This window comes from Pecten maximus, chromosome 6, assembly GCF_902652985.1.
Source record: "Pecten maximus chromosome 6, xPecMax1.1, whole genome shotgun sequence".
Lineage (NCBI taxonomy): Eukaryota > Metazoa > Mollusca > Bivalvia > Pectinida > Pectinidae > Pecten > Pecten maximus.
The window spans coordinates 33,261,183-33,274,837 of NC_047020.1; positions in this window are offsets into that span (position 1 = coordinate 33,261,183).

Below are 13,655 nucleotides of genomic sequence, written 5' to 3' on the forward strand. Positions count from 1 at the left end.
AATCTCAGGAGTTCCAGAAACTTGCCATTTCACTTATACCTTAAATGTATGATAGCATCTTTCTTCAGGTAAAGATGCTTTGGATAAAATTTCGACAGATCAGACGATTTCAGTAGATTTAAGCGAGAGGTAAATATATATTGGATTTTTATCTAGACGCGTATTTGTGATACGGTATATCATTTTGAATATTTGAATTTTTAAATTAATGTTTCAGCTATGTTTGTGGCTTAAGGAGTTTATCGTTACACATCCCTATAATTCGCTGTCAGTATAGTGATTATTCTTTAAGTGACGAGATATCAAGATCATGTTTATGAAGGATTTTTACCATCTTCTCTAGACCTGTTATCATACATACTGTTTGTTTACTGTGCTGTGTGATGTGGAACGTCTCAGACATGAATACATCCGGGCAACATGTTCAGAGTCTTATGGAAATAGATCAATGAGTGTCTGGGGACATCGATGTGAAGAGAGTATCAAACAGAGGAGAAAGTTAATGTCCCAGGTGTTACAATGGAGTTAAGTTTAATCACTTCCAAGCTATGGTGACTGATTTCTAAAGTCAGGGTCTCGACAACCCAGCTATAAGCGACAATAATATATTTCTTCAACGTTATTATAGCATATTAAAATGCAAACTTGATTTTACAACGATTTACGAAACAAATTTTATTACATTTTTACCAGTGAAATATCAAAAATTATTCATTCTATAAATATAAAGCCCGACATATATGTCAGCACCTGGACAGGGGAAAATACTTTTTTTGTTTACAAATTATCGCTGTAGGCCTAGTTAGCATACGGGGTAGGGTTTTCGTTGATAAAAAATGTAATAAACAGAATATCTAACAGTGTCTTCAGTAATACCAAATATATTTCACTCGTGTGGCTAATATTTTGATATTTTTTAATATCAAAATATTAGCCCCACTCGTGAAATATATTTGGTATTACTGAAGACACTGTTAGATATCCTCTATGTATTGTACAATTATTGCATTTTGTGGAGATGTACACGAGACTGTACGTTCTAGTCAAGAGTTTGTTTATGGAGGCCACAGGCCGAGGTGAACAAACTCTTGACCAGGTCCGTATAGTCTCGTGTACACCGAACACAAAGGCAATAACTGTTTTGTAGCATGGTCAATTAAAATGAATAAAAAAATCCAAAGGCTCGATTATGTCCAAATCATGTTGACTACAGTTTTCAAAGTCGGCATGCAGACTGACTTTTGGCACTTAGATATGGCCGGAATAGTCTTGTTGCACCTGAAGTATATGTCCGGGTGTTCAACAAGTCTTTTTTCTTCAAAATATCTTGTAATTACTCTTCGTTTATTGTTGCGAAACGTTGTTGGGGTATCTCGTCTGCAATAGCGTAAACAAAGTGATGCCGAACAATCGTTTGTTTCTAGCATTCTGATTGGGTGTTGTCCAAAGTAACACGTTGCGTGATTGGAGGCAAAGAGGCAATATAATTAGAAATAAATATTAACTCAGTTTTCTCTGGGTTAAGAGTTGCCAACCACGTTTTAGACCACACGTTTAATGATTCAAGATCAATATTTAAGACAGTTTAAATTACAAGACATGATGAGGAAGACATTAATAGAGACGTATAATCAGCAAAAAGAGGAGCAGCTGAGTCAAGGCCATCAGCAATGTCATTAATGTAAATTAAAAACAAAAGTGGACCAAGAACGGAACCTTGAGGAACCCTGCTAAATTCAACCTCTACTTGTGTTATGTTACAAAATCTTCATCATTAGTGACAACATTATTAGTGAGAGGATCTACAAGAGTAGGAACAGATTGTGAAGTACCATTTGAATTTAGTAGTCGTTTAAAAAGTCTCCAGCACGATTTCGGATCAGAAGTGAAAAAGCTTCGATTATACAATGAACATTTTAAAAAGTATACGTGCATGTTTTTTCATGTTGTTTACCTTATTTCGCTGTTGCTTAAATTTATTTATGTCCGAAATATCAGAACATATGCCAACGACATTACCGAGTTCTTCAAATACACATTTAGATATATTGATGTTTTGAACATGTGGATCGGATATCTGTGTACTCTGAGGAAATTGAAATCAAGGAAAATACTAAATTTTCAACATGAAGCCTCTTACCCTTCAGGAACATTATCCTTAATGTAATTTAGCATGGGTCGTAATGTCAGTCTATCTTTTGTTCAGATCTTGTCCTCGTTTTATAGACTTTGAGTTTAAACTGGTTTCATTCCTTTGTTTTTCATTCCTTTGTTCTTCATTCCTTTGTTTCACTAAAAGATCATAAACATCATGTAACGATAATTATAAAATGTCATTGGTGAAAACTTCAACATGTAAAAAGCAATATATACATGTACCTTGTTGATACTAATACACGCTATGAACAAGGAATTATATATTGACGTCGATGAAACAAATCTCATTCATACATATACGTATAACATATTTGATATTATACAATTTTAGCCCTTTGATCAGGTCCATATTAGTTTTATTAACCCGTGGAAAAAGCAACCGATGACGAAGTCCGAGGCTGATATTTCGTCTAAGGTTGATATTTTTCTCAAGTAAATAAAAGCATGTATCTACCGAAAACAAAATGCTACAAAAGTTTTATTATAAGATGGTAATTAAGAGAAATATTTCTGAATGCAAGCAAATGTTCGCTGAAACAGATTACAACGTGAAGATATTAACTAAAAGAGACTACAAATGAAAAATATTCCTTTTTAACACTACACATTCCTAGCAGTAAACCTATTCATCAGAAGTACATTGGTGGTAGGGTCCGTGAACTTTTTCTCTGTTTTGATACTTGATTCAAATACATACATTTTAATATATGTTTTCTGCAAAACAAAAAACAAACAAAATCATCAAAACATAAATGTTTTTTTTTGACATCAGAAGATTCTCGTTCTTATGCCTCTTATATCAGAGAAGTAAGTTCCAATCATACATGCTTTATGTTTTCGTCCCAAAAAAAATCTGTACCTGCATATCAGTTAGGAAAGACATTAATATCACAAAATAAGTACCAGTGTACTGTGTGACTTCACAGGCAATTCGTCACAGCTCTAGTATATCTGGTCCATGAAACTTTAGGGTGAACAAGGATTAACATACATTACAAAACTGTTGTACACTGCAAACGACGTTTCATATTTACGCTCATATGAACAAAAATGTATATCCACGTTTTACAGACTTCAGTCAGAGCGTCGTACAACATTGACACAATCATAAAAAGTCACAGTCTCCAAGCAGGTTGTCCGATGACAAGGCGACTGACTTGGTTAAAGGAAAACTCCAATGGTTCCACTTACTATGATGATATAGCTAACCGATGGGGTATCACTTGTAATTAGAAATATACCATGCCATAACTAAATCTATTATGTTAATAAACTTGTGACCATTCTTATAAAATGTTGCTACACAATACAACAAATAACAGTAAAAAGTAGTAGATAAGAAATTGTCCGGTTTACTATGGGAAATAAAAAGATGTTATAGAATGTAATATTGGTGTAATTTAAACATAGTTAACCGCTCTGTCCTATGTGAAAATTTCGTTCATGTACTTTTTTTTTTACCCTTGTCAAATTTCAGGTTGATCCAAAATCAATATCGTTTTGGGCCTACCAATATCATGTATACTCCCATGAGCCCAGTGGTACGGACGCTCTGTGCGTAAAATTGATCAGGGTATCAACCCTCCTCATTGGGATAGAGTTATATTCCTCTTCCAGCGGATATGAGATTTTAAAGACGACAGAGTGTTGCCCTATCTTTCAATTAGACCAATATTACATTCTCTAACATCTTTTTGTTTCCCGTAAACAATAGAGTAATGGCTCTAGAATTTAAAATTGCATTTCTTTTTCCTTTCAGTATACTTCTATAATAGCAAATATTATTAACGATTATCCTATTGCAATTTCGTCAAAGCTTCATGTTAGATAAAGTGTAACTGATTAGAGTTTATACAGGATCTTAATACATTCAATGGTACTACCCTAAAATAATGTTGCATAAGCAGCGTAAAATCTACGTGATTCGTATTAAATATGAAATAATTAAACAGGTATGGCTCCGTACCGGTTTGTACCATCCATTTGAACAGTGGTATCGCCTCAAATTTTCATGTGTATTCCATGTTCTTTTAAAATACATGTGATTCAATGACCCCCATTCACCAACTTATTTCATTTACTGGGTTAATGCACTTCTCCATGTGTGATTTAAAGTGTTCAGACCAGTTTAAATTTCCACTCACTCTTTCTGGATACAGCTCTATATGTAGTTTTATGTAATGTTTGGCTTTCAGATCATACGGCTATTGCATAAAAATCGTATCAAAGTACTGGTAACCATAGCTACCCTCGTGAACCTTGTCCTTATTTGAATAGTAGTGATTTCATTCCAGTATATATGCCGATATCACCCCAATCTAATTTAAATTAGACTTGTAATTTCCACTCCTCTACGATACCCTTCAATACAATACACTGCCATTTGTTTCACTGAATATAGCCCAGATACAAAAAAACAGGGACAACTTCACATGTAGTCAGCCATGTTCAATATTTTATTATCCTCACTACCGGTTGGGTTGATTTTACAAAGCTTTTGTAAACATACGAAACGATACTACAGTTAGTTAAAAGGTAAGAATGTTTGTTTTACGAGGTTTAATGTGCTCGCAACAACCAGGATCATATGATGACGAGAGTGACAATGTTATGTTGTGCTTAAGATAAATTATATTGTACATTACGGAGTCATATGACAAAAGTGTCCTTTTTTGTGGAGAACACGAAACACTCTTTGTTTATGTAAAACTAGTACAATAGACGAAAATCAGTAGATTCTTTAAATACTGAAATGGCCTACCTATGGCTGCCACAAGATTATGACTATTGATTTTTTCCATAAGATATCAGAAATACTGGTAATGCTTGCGGGGGAATTAATTTCGGTATGTAAAAATACGCGGCTACTGGATATAGAGCGAAAATAAATATCCGGTGAATTATAAGTATTAGTCCCGCGAAATTTAACAAGTATACAATAATGTTATCTTTCTCTGACCAGATAATACCTGTACGGAATAGAATGAAGACTGAGGAAGAGGACAGGAGTAGTGCTTGGTGTAGCTCTTATGTGTGTTTGTAACGTGTTTTCACGCTGCTTAGCTTTTCACACTGTCATCTCAAATTCTTGACAAATAACAGTAGAGAATACCACTATACAAACAAAGTCCTTTATAGCTCAAAAACAATAACAGGAGGTTTCACGTTATAAACAAAGGTATGTTATAAACCATCGACATGACCAATACAGATTTTGCTCTTCAAAGGCAACACACCTTTGGCCTATTATAGGTAAATTCGAATGACTTTTCATAGTTTCGCGGGGCCGCGCTGGCTGAGTGGTTAAGGTGTCCCAACACTTAATCACTAGCCTTCCACCTCTGGGTTGCGAGTTCGATACCTACGTGGGGCAGTTGCCAGGTACTGACCGTAGGCCGGTGGTTTTTCTCCAGGTTCCCCGGCCTTCCTCCACCTACCAAACCTGGCACGTCCTTAAATGACCCTGGCTGTTCATAGGTCGTTAAACAAAAACAAACCAAACCAATTTCATTGTTTCGGTAACCAGTTTTGATGAGCTCTTCAATGGAACCATTCCACAGTTTGTCTCCATGGGTTTGTCAATGGTCTTTTGGAATATCGTGTTACCGAATTAAAAGGGGATAATAGCATCTATCGTTAACGAAAGAAGATTCTAACCAGAGAATGACGACGTTCAATAACAGTATATTAGTGGATGATTAAATGTTTCGATAGAAGAGACGCTGAATAGCAGATAAATGCGTAGTTAATACATTGTATAGGGATGTCGGATCACACATTGATAAACACTTGTTTTTCACCTAGGCGTGCCCAACCTCGTTGGGTTGCTTCTATGAAATGAAAGCATCTGGATAGCATGCGTTATTGTTTTTTTAATAACCTCCAACACCAGCTACTACATGAAAACTCCTGTATAAAATGCCTAGCTCTTCACGGGATGATCAATATCACAAATTATCAAAAAACACGTTTTGCCATTGATATAATAATTTGTCTGTTAGGGGTTTCCGTACTCTCAACAGATCAAGTCCTCACAGATCACAGAACGATGAACACGGAGCAGATATGGGCCCATTAACAGGTGCCCGAACGTCATCACACTTAAACGATATAGCTGGCAACGGTAGTGTGATGCTCAACTAGTTATACTGAATGATACATTAGAGCTTCCACTTGTATACATTTTATTTGTTCGTCTCGGTCTGGGAACAGAGCCTATGTCCTCCCTTGCGTGGACTGATCGACTTTCTTTAGAGTTTTCTTCATGCGTAGTATACACTCATGAAATCCGTGGCGTCACATAAATACCTTTGTTGATAGTCTGCATCTATACTGAAATACGCTGTGGAATTACAATATCGGACAATCATGTAAGCGTGATGACTGTTGGATAAATACATAGATATACATTAGTGGTACTAACCGAACTATTTTTCTCACGTGCAGTGTGTCATGTGATCATTTATTTGCATTATCAGTTCATACGTGCCGTCGTGACTTACATGTGTACAAACTGCTACTGGAAGCAGCCACTATAGCGAGTTTCTGTATAATTAACAATAATGAAGCGTTCGTCTCTAAAAATCGTATAAGACCATGGGTCTTCTATAACGACAGTACTGATTTAGTTGACATATTGGCGGGTAGCAGATGACACTGACAAATACTTACGCGCATGTAGTTCGCGGTTGTTTAGTTGATGGATGACAGCATTTTAGAAAATGAAGTTATTGTTAGCCATAAAGGTGTTCCTTACTAAATAACTTCGAAAATGATGTATTTTTTATGCCCACCAAAAGAGTTGTCGTTCTTGCCATTTTTGTTTCGTAAAAGAAGAACATGGTTCCATAAAAATTGTCAAAATTTGAAATTTCATGAACTTGTAAAAAAAATGTGATTAAATGAAAAAGGCTATTTAATTTGCTGATTCAACTTGACTTATGCTTGTTTTTTTCATTTTTTTTCGGTATAATAAACAATGTATTGCCCTCTTCGTAGGGTGATTTTTTTTTTCAAAGAAATATGTGATATTATACATTATGACCCTCTTGGTAGAGTGATATGAAGGTTTACCTATCCTCAGCTGTCATATTCGCCTCTGGCTACGCCCTCGGGGGAATATGACAACTTCAGGTAGACAAATAACCAACGAACATATATTCAAACCAGGTGGCTCATATCATTGTGAAGAAAGAGGTCACTCGACGCGTTGTTTTTTGGTATGGTATTTATTTCACTTTGACTAATCACTTTTAAAAGTTTAAAAAGATACTCGCTAAACCTCCATACCATATCCAACAACTACTCGTTGTGTAACCCTCTAATTATATAGATATGAGGTAAGGAGGTAAATATCACAAAAGTAGTACTAGTGTATTGCGTCATAAAGATCAAGCGCTGTGTAATACAATTAAAACTTCACCGACAAGACATCAAAGTTTTAATTGATGCATGAAGTCATTATGTCAAGGAATGATAAGTATCTACTACAAAGCTGTTGTATATTGCAAACGACGTGATGTCGGCAGTGCTTCATATTTATTCGCTCCGCTAAACAAGATACATATATATTAACCTCATTTACATATTTCAGCTATCTGCTCAACTGATGTAGCACATCAGGACTTCATTACGTTTTCTATAGTAATCATAAATCTGGATATCAGAGTAGGACAAGACAACTGATGTGGATGAAGGTAGGTCCGACATTACAGCTTCTGTATTTTTCTATTATAATGCTATCAGTGGGGTATTGGTAATAGGCTACAACAACTATAGTTTAACATTATCTATGAAGATAGTAATAACGCAAATACATTCGTAATATTATTTTATGATACCAATATTTTGTACAATCGGTATATTTGCGTCATGTTTGTGTATCTGTCTTGATTTCCAAAACGACGTAAAAACAATCATAAATAAATCAAATAGAATTAATGATTATCTACTTCAAACCTGCAAATAGAGTGCATCAACTTTTTATGTTGCCCGTGAAGAAAGTTATATATATAAATATATATGCCTTATTTAACTTTTTGTTTTACGTTTAGAATCCCAGGAAAGACTTATCGTCATACGTGTTGTTACGGTTTTCGACGTGAGAGTAGAAAGTAGAATACATTACATGCTACATAAGATTCACATCAGTATAAGTGCGATTTCTTCTTATCTATTGGACTTACTACAGATATATATGATTTACGGGAAATTTTCTTCGAACTGTTAAGTTTTTTTCTGACACAGGAGGCGACTGAGGTTGGATGCTTTTAGCTTTTCTGGTTTACTTTTGTAACATATGTTCATAATCTTCACTGTATTCATGAAACAGTAGATATTACCCATAATGAGCAAATATTAATATAAACATATGTGCTTATAGATGGCCTAAAAGCGATTATAAAGTCGACTTCAACCTGTCACATATCTCGTCGGAGATCATTGGTATGGCTACCTCACATATCAATCTGTAGTTGATGAAACATTAACCAATCCTTGGCAAGTATTTCACAAAATAACGATAGTATGCTGAGGCGCCTAATGTGATTATTTATAAGAAGCTGCCAGGTAATTGTACAGCATAAGAAATAACCAGAACTATCTGTGGACACAGGGAGTTGTTTATATTGTGTAGAACGTGTTTGAATAAAACATTTCTTTCTTTCTTTTTTAACACTGGGTGCATTGTATTCTAACCTATATCGGTAACTCTTCATCTTTTCGCTCTAGTTGGCTAGGTGGTTGTCGCGACTGATTTACATATCTCTTTCACTAGTTTAGCCCGACTATCGTGTTCGGACCTCTACCACTGTCCTGTGCCAGACAAGGCGAGTGAGGCGAGACAAAGTAGGGGTTAAGTTTTTTCCTTCTATAGATATAATCATTATTTGAAAGCAGCGACTTTAGTGTTAGAGTACAGATAGTGAGTAAATTATATGTAAGCAAGTCTCAGTATTGACAAAACAAACCGTGGTACTGCCTTATTTTATATAGGTACATGTATATTTATATATCTATTTCATTAAGCTCTGAAAATGAAAAATTCTCAGGATATGCATATTAGGACATACAATGTTGTCTTATCATTTTAGGAACATACAAACTTAGCCGAGAGAAAGTATGCAGTGATAAACTATTTCTATTTTCTGATTTAAATCATCAAATAATGTTAAGGGGCATCATATTCTTAACGTTAATTTAATTTAATATATATTGAATAACAATAATGAAATACACACTACACGTTTATATTTTAGAGATGTCGTAACGCATAGTCAGATTTAAACAGCGGAGTATACCAATATAATAACGAAACCTAATACTAAATCAAAATCGTTCAAAGGAGGGAAAAAACAACAGAGAATACCGACATAATAAAGAAACCTAATTCTTACTCGAAATAGAGAAACGGAGGACAAACACAACAGAGTATATCGTCATAATAACGAAGCTGTAAAAAATCATTGAAAAAGCACAAGGAGAGCAAGATCATGTGTTGCGGAGGGAGAAGAGTCTTCTGCTTTGTCAGGGGTCGCATAGGCTGTGTGGTTGAGGTGTCCCGACACTTTATAACTAGCCCTCCACCTCTGGGTTGCGAGTTCGAAACCCCCACGTGGGGCATTTGCCTGGTACTGACCGTAGGCTTGTGGGTTTTCTCCGGGTACTTCGGCGTCAACAATACCTTACAAATCTAGGTCAATTCTGGTTTCATCAAATTCTCAAAATGAGAACTAGGGTAATGACAACTGAACCACCAGACCAGACACCAACAAGTCTCAAACACGCCCATTTCTTATAGGGAAAGGAAATATTTTCCAAAATTAATTAATTAATTATGGTTGGTAAATGATATTCGAGTCATAAGTCTACAATATGAAATTTTATCTGATATATTGACATCAAATGAACAATATGTCAGTGGTAGGCGCTACTCAGAATAGAAACCTATTCAAGGGGTTTACCATATGCATTTTCTAAGTGAGAGTCTTAGTGCAACGAAGTCAGTGGGATACGAAGAGATCATTTGTAGTCAGATATCACTTTCACTACATTGGCCATTGTTTACTATATCATTTGTTCCATTTCTTTTGTCTTTTTTCCCGTAAATTTATTGTTTCTTTTCGTATGTTTGTTTACTATTGTGTAGGCTGTTGTAAATAAGATTATGAGATTAGACTTTGTTACCACATTTTTGTTTGTTTGTTGTTTGTTTTTTGCAAAAAAAAAGTCAACTGTAATACAATGCATGACATATTTTGAAAAAATGCTGAGAGGTGAGTAAAAACCTGTTAATCCAAAACAGACATAAAATGTTACTTGATGATCTCTAATAATCATATCCATCCCTTTTTGTATAAAAGCAAACAAATATAGACATTTTAAAGACTTCTAGCTCCATATTTACTATACTTAATTGACAAGTAATTTATTTCATACAAGTTGTGAAACGAATCGCATTTGATTTTAAGTATATTATTCTTTTATCTATAAAAAACATGTAATATTAGCTGATAAAATCTAAACTTTATGAACCTGAATTTCCTTTTGTCATATATTGTTGAAAACATCCCCTCAAAAATTCTACGTGCCGACTAGGTAGCTATAGAAAGATGAAGTCTCGATGGGAAACCTATTACACAAGCAGTAGCGCGAAACATCTTTATTGTTGTCTACCCATTACAAGTCATAAAGTCAACAATGCCGTTGTCTAGTCCTAAAATAGCTGATAAACGAGTACAAAGGATATGTATCGTACTTTCCACATGTATTATATAGTTGTAAAATTTCACGGGTAATATTTCGCGGTTATCCCAGTTGGAACAAGTTTGCGGGTATTAATCTTTACATAACACCGCCGTTTAAACATTCTGCAGTAACCACTTCAATATATATGATTGCATATGTAAATAAACGCGAATTAAATCCTGCGCGAACACATGTATTACCAGCTATACAGATTATCTTATATGACCAAATAAAGCATTTTGAATTATTATAACTACAACGTTAATGTTTGTTTTGTTTGTTACAGGAAACCTTTTTTTTCTTGTTTTTTTTTTTTTATATTTTTGTTTTTTCGTATTTCTTTCTTCTTCAACTGATGTCGTTGTCTAGACATTCTGGATATATATATCCTGTACATTTTTGATAAGGATGCATCCATAATCCGAACTGTGTTACACCAAGAGATGCAGCTATGGTATTTCAAGTTTAACAATGTTTTTACACCTGTAATAATAATGTTCTCGTTATACATTGTAAACAACTTTAGGCGGATGGCTTTAGCCATTTCTCTCTCTAAAAGTCTATATAATGTAACGTGTAGACTCATTTTATGCCCAAGTGTTCATGACAGGTCGTGCCCAATTCCTTGGGTTAGGGTAGGGATTTGGAAGATGACTTTAGTAAAACTTAAAGAATTCGGTAATACGTTAAACAGGTATTTAAAAAGAACATTGTAAACTATATACCATTACAGTAACTAATAGGGTAAATTATTATCAGACTGTTTCAGGCCTTGGCACATTTCGTGATCCCGAGGATGGAATATCCCTATCCTTTATCATTACATAGCTATCTCACACGGGCAAAATCTCTCCATCATGGCGAGATATGAGAGAAAAGAAACTTATAAAGGGTCAAAGGCCGTCCAAACTATATATATATTATGCAACATTGTAATCTTATTATTGTTTCCTTTATAAATGTAATCAAGATAGTATTCTTTTATTTTACAGTTCCTTATACACTTTTCACTCTATTCACAGTATACAGTAATGTAATATGTTCTATGTTGTAGATTTTGTGAGAAGCTGAAATAGTATTCTACCTGACAGTTCCTTATACAATCATGGAGCTTCAGACATTAGTTTCTGATAAAAATGATTATGGTACCAAGGCAGTTGCCCCTCATGAAAATGGAACGCTATCACTCAAACAACATAATGGAATATCTGCGGTGCCTCCTAAAGAATCTGAAAACAAAGATAATCGTTTACCTGTTACTGAAAGTTACGAACAAGACAAGATATCGTAAGTATAGAAGTATAAGTATACATCTACATATACATTTACTACTATCGATAGCCTCTAAATCTAAATTTCTCACTCACAAGACAAGATATCGTAAGTATAGAAGTATAAGTAAACATCTACATACACATTTACTACTATCGATAGCCTCTAAACCTCAATTTCTCACTCACAAGACAAGATATCGTAAGTATAGAAGTATAAGTAAACATCTACATACACATTTACTACTATCGATAGCCTCTAAACCTAAATTTCTCAAAGGTCATTCAATGCATGACATCATGCTAATGTTTTGCAATATCGTGCTTTATATGCCTCTTTAAATGTCTTTGTTAAATATTAATGACGGTTTGATAACAGAATTTTGGTAGTGAACGTTGTGTTTTATCCTATTCAATCATTACCATATATGGAGACGAACTATAGGGAATGCATATGTAAGCATGATTAAAAAAAATTGTAATAAACGAACATCACTCGTATTAATGAATACAATATGTATATTTAACTACTTCATTTCTTTCATATCAAATATGCACCTTTTCATAAAGAATGGCTTACATTAACACATGTGTTTAATCATCAATCAACCGATCAACCGATCAATCAATAAGTGCTGACCCAATTTTGGTATCGTTATCAGTATGATTATTGTTGCTGACCCAATTTTGGTATCGATAGTAGTGCGATTAAGTCATGTTATATGTACAAATTCCAAGCTAAATGACCGTGGGTAGATTTAAAACTATAGTGTGAAACATTATTTTAGTCATTAATGTCCATACCTTTCAGAATATTTCACAATGACCATGCATTGTAATTGAAAGTCTTGAGTATCTCCCTTTTCACTCTTAAAACATTTAAAACTAAATTTCCTTTTAAAGAATCGCTTGCATTTATGGACTCTATGTATTACCCACAGTAAAACATGTATATTATATTGATCATTCATACATTAAGTGATTAAGTATTTAGAATCAAAATAGATTAACACCAATGACCATAGTAACAGTTTCAAATTGCTCAGAGAGCCTCCCAAATAAAACTGAAGACCTTAGTAACAAGTACGTTCCACGTTCACATTATGTAATTTTCTATTTTCCAGAAACATTGTGAGTTTTATGCATTTTATCAGAGCAATGGTGGCGCCTGGCGTCCTATCAACGCCATATATAATAAAGCTCATTGGAATCTGGGTAAGTGTTAAAACAATTCTAATTTGACAGCAATTTCGGTCTGAAGATGGTCTTATCGCCAATACGATCTGCAGTGGGTTGTAATTTATACAAAAATAGAATGCAACGATGAATTTTCAAAAATTCGAATTCGTTGAAAATTATTTTGGATAGATTCAATAAGTACAAATGTACATACAATGAAATATAACCATCGTGTAAATAAACCTCTTCAAAATCGATACAACGAAGTCACCTGACACAATAAACTTGAAAAAGTACAAGGAG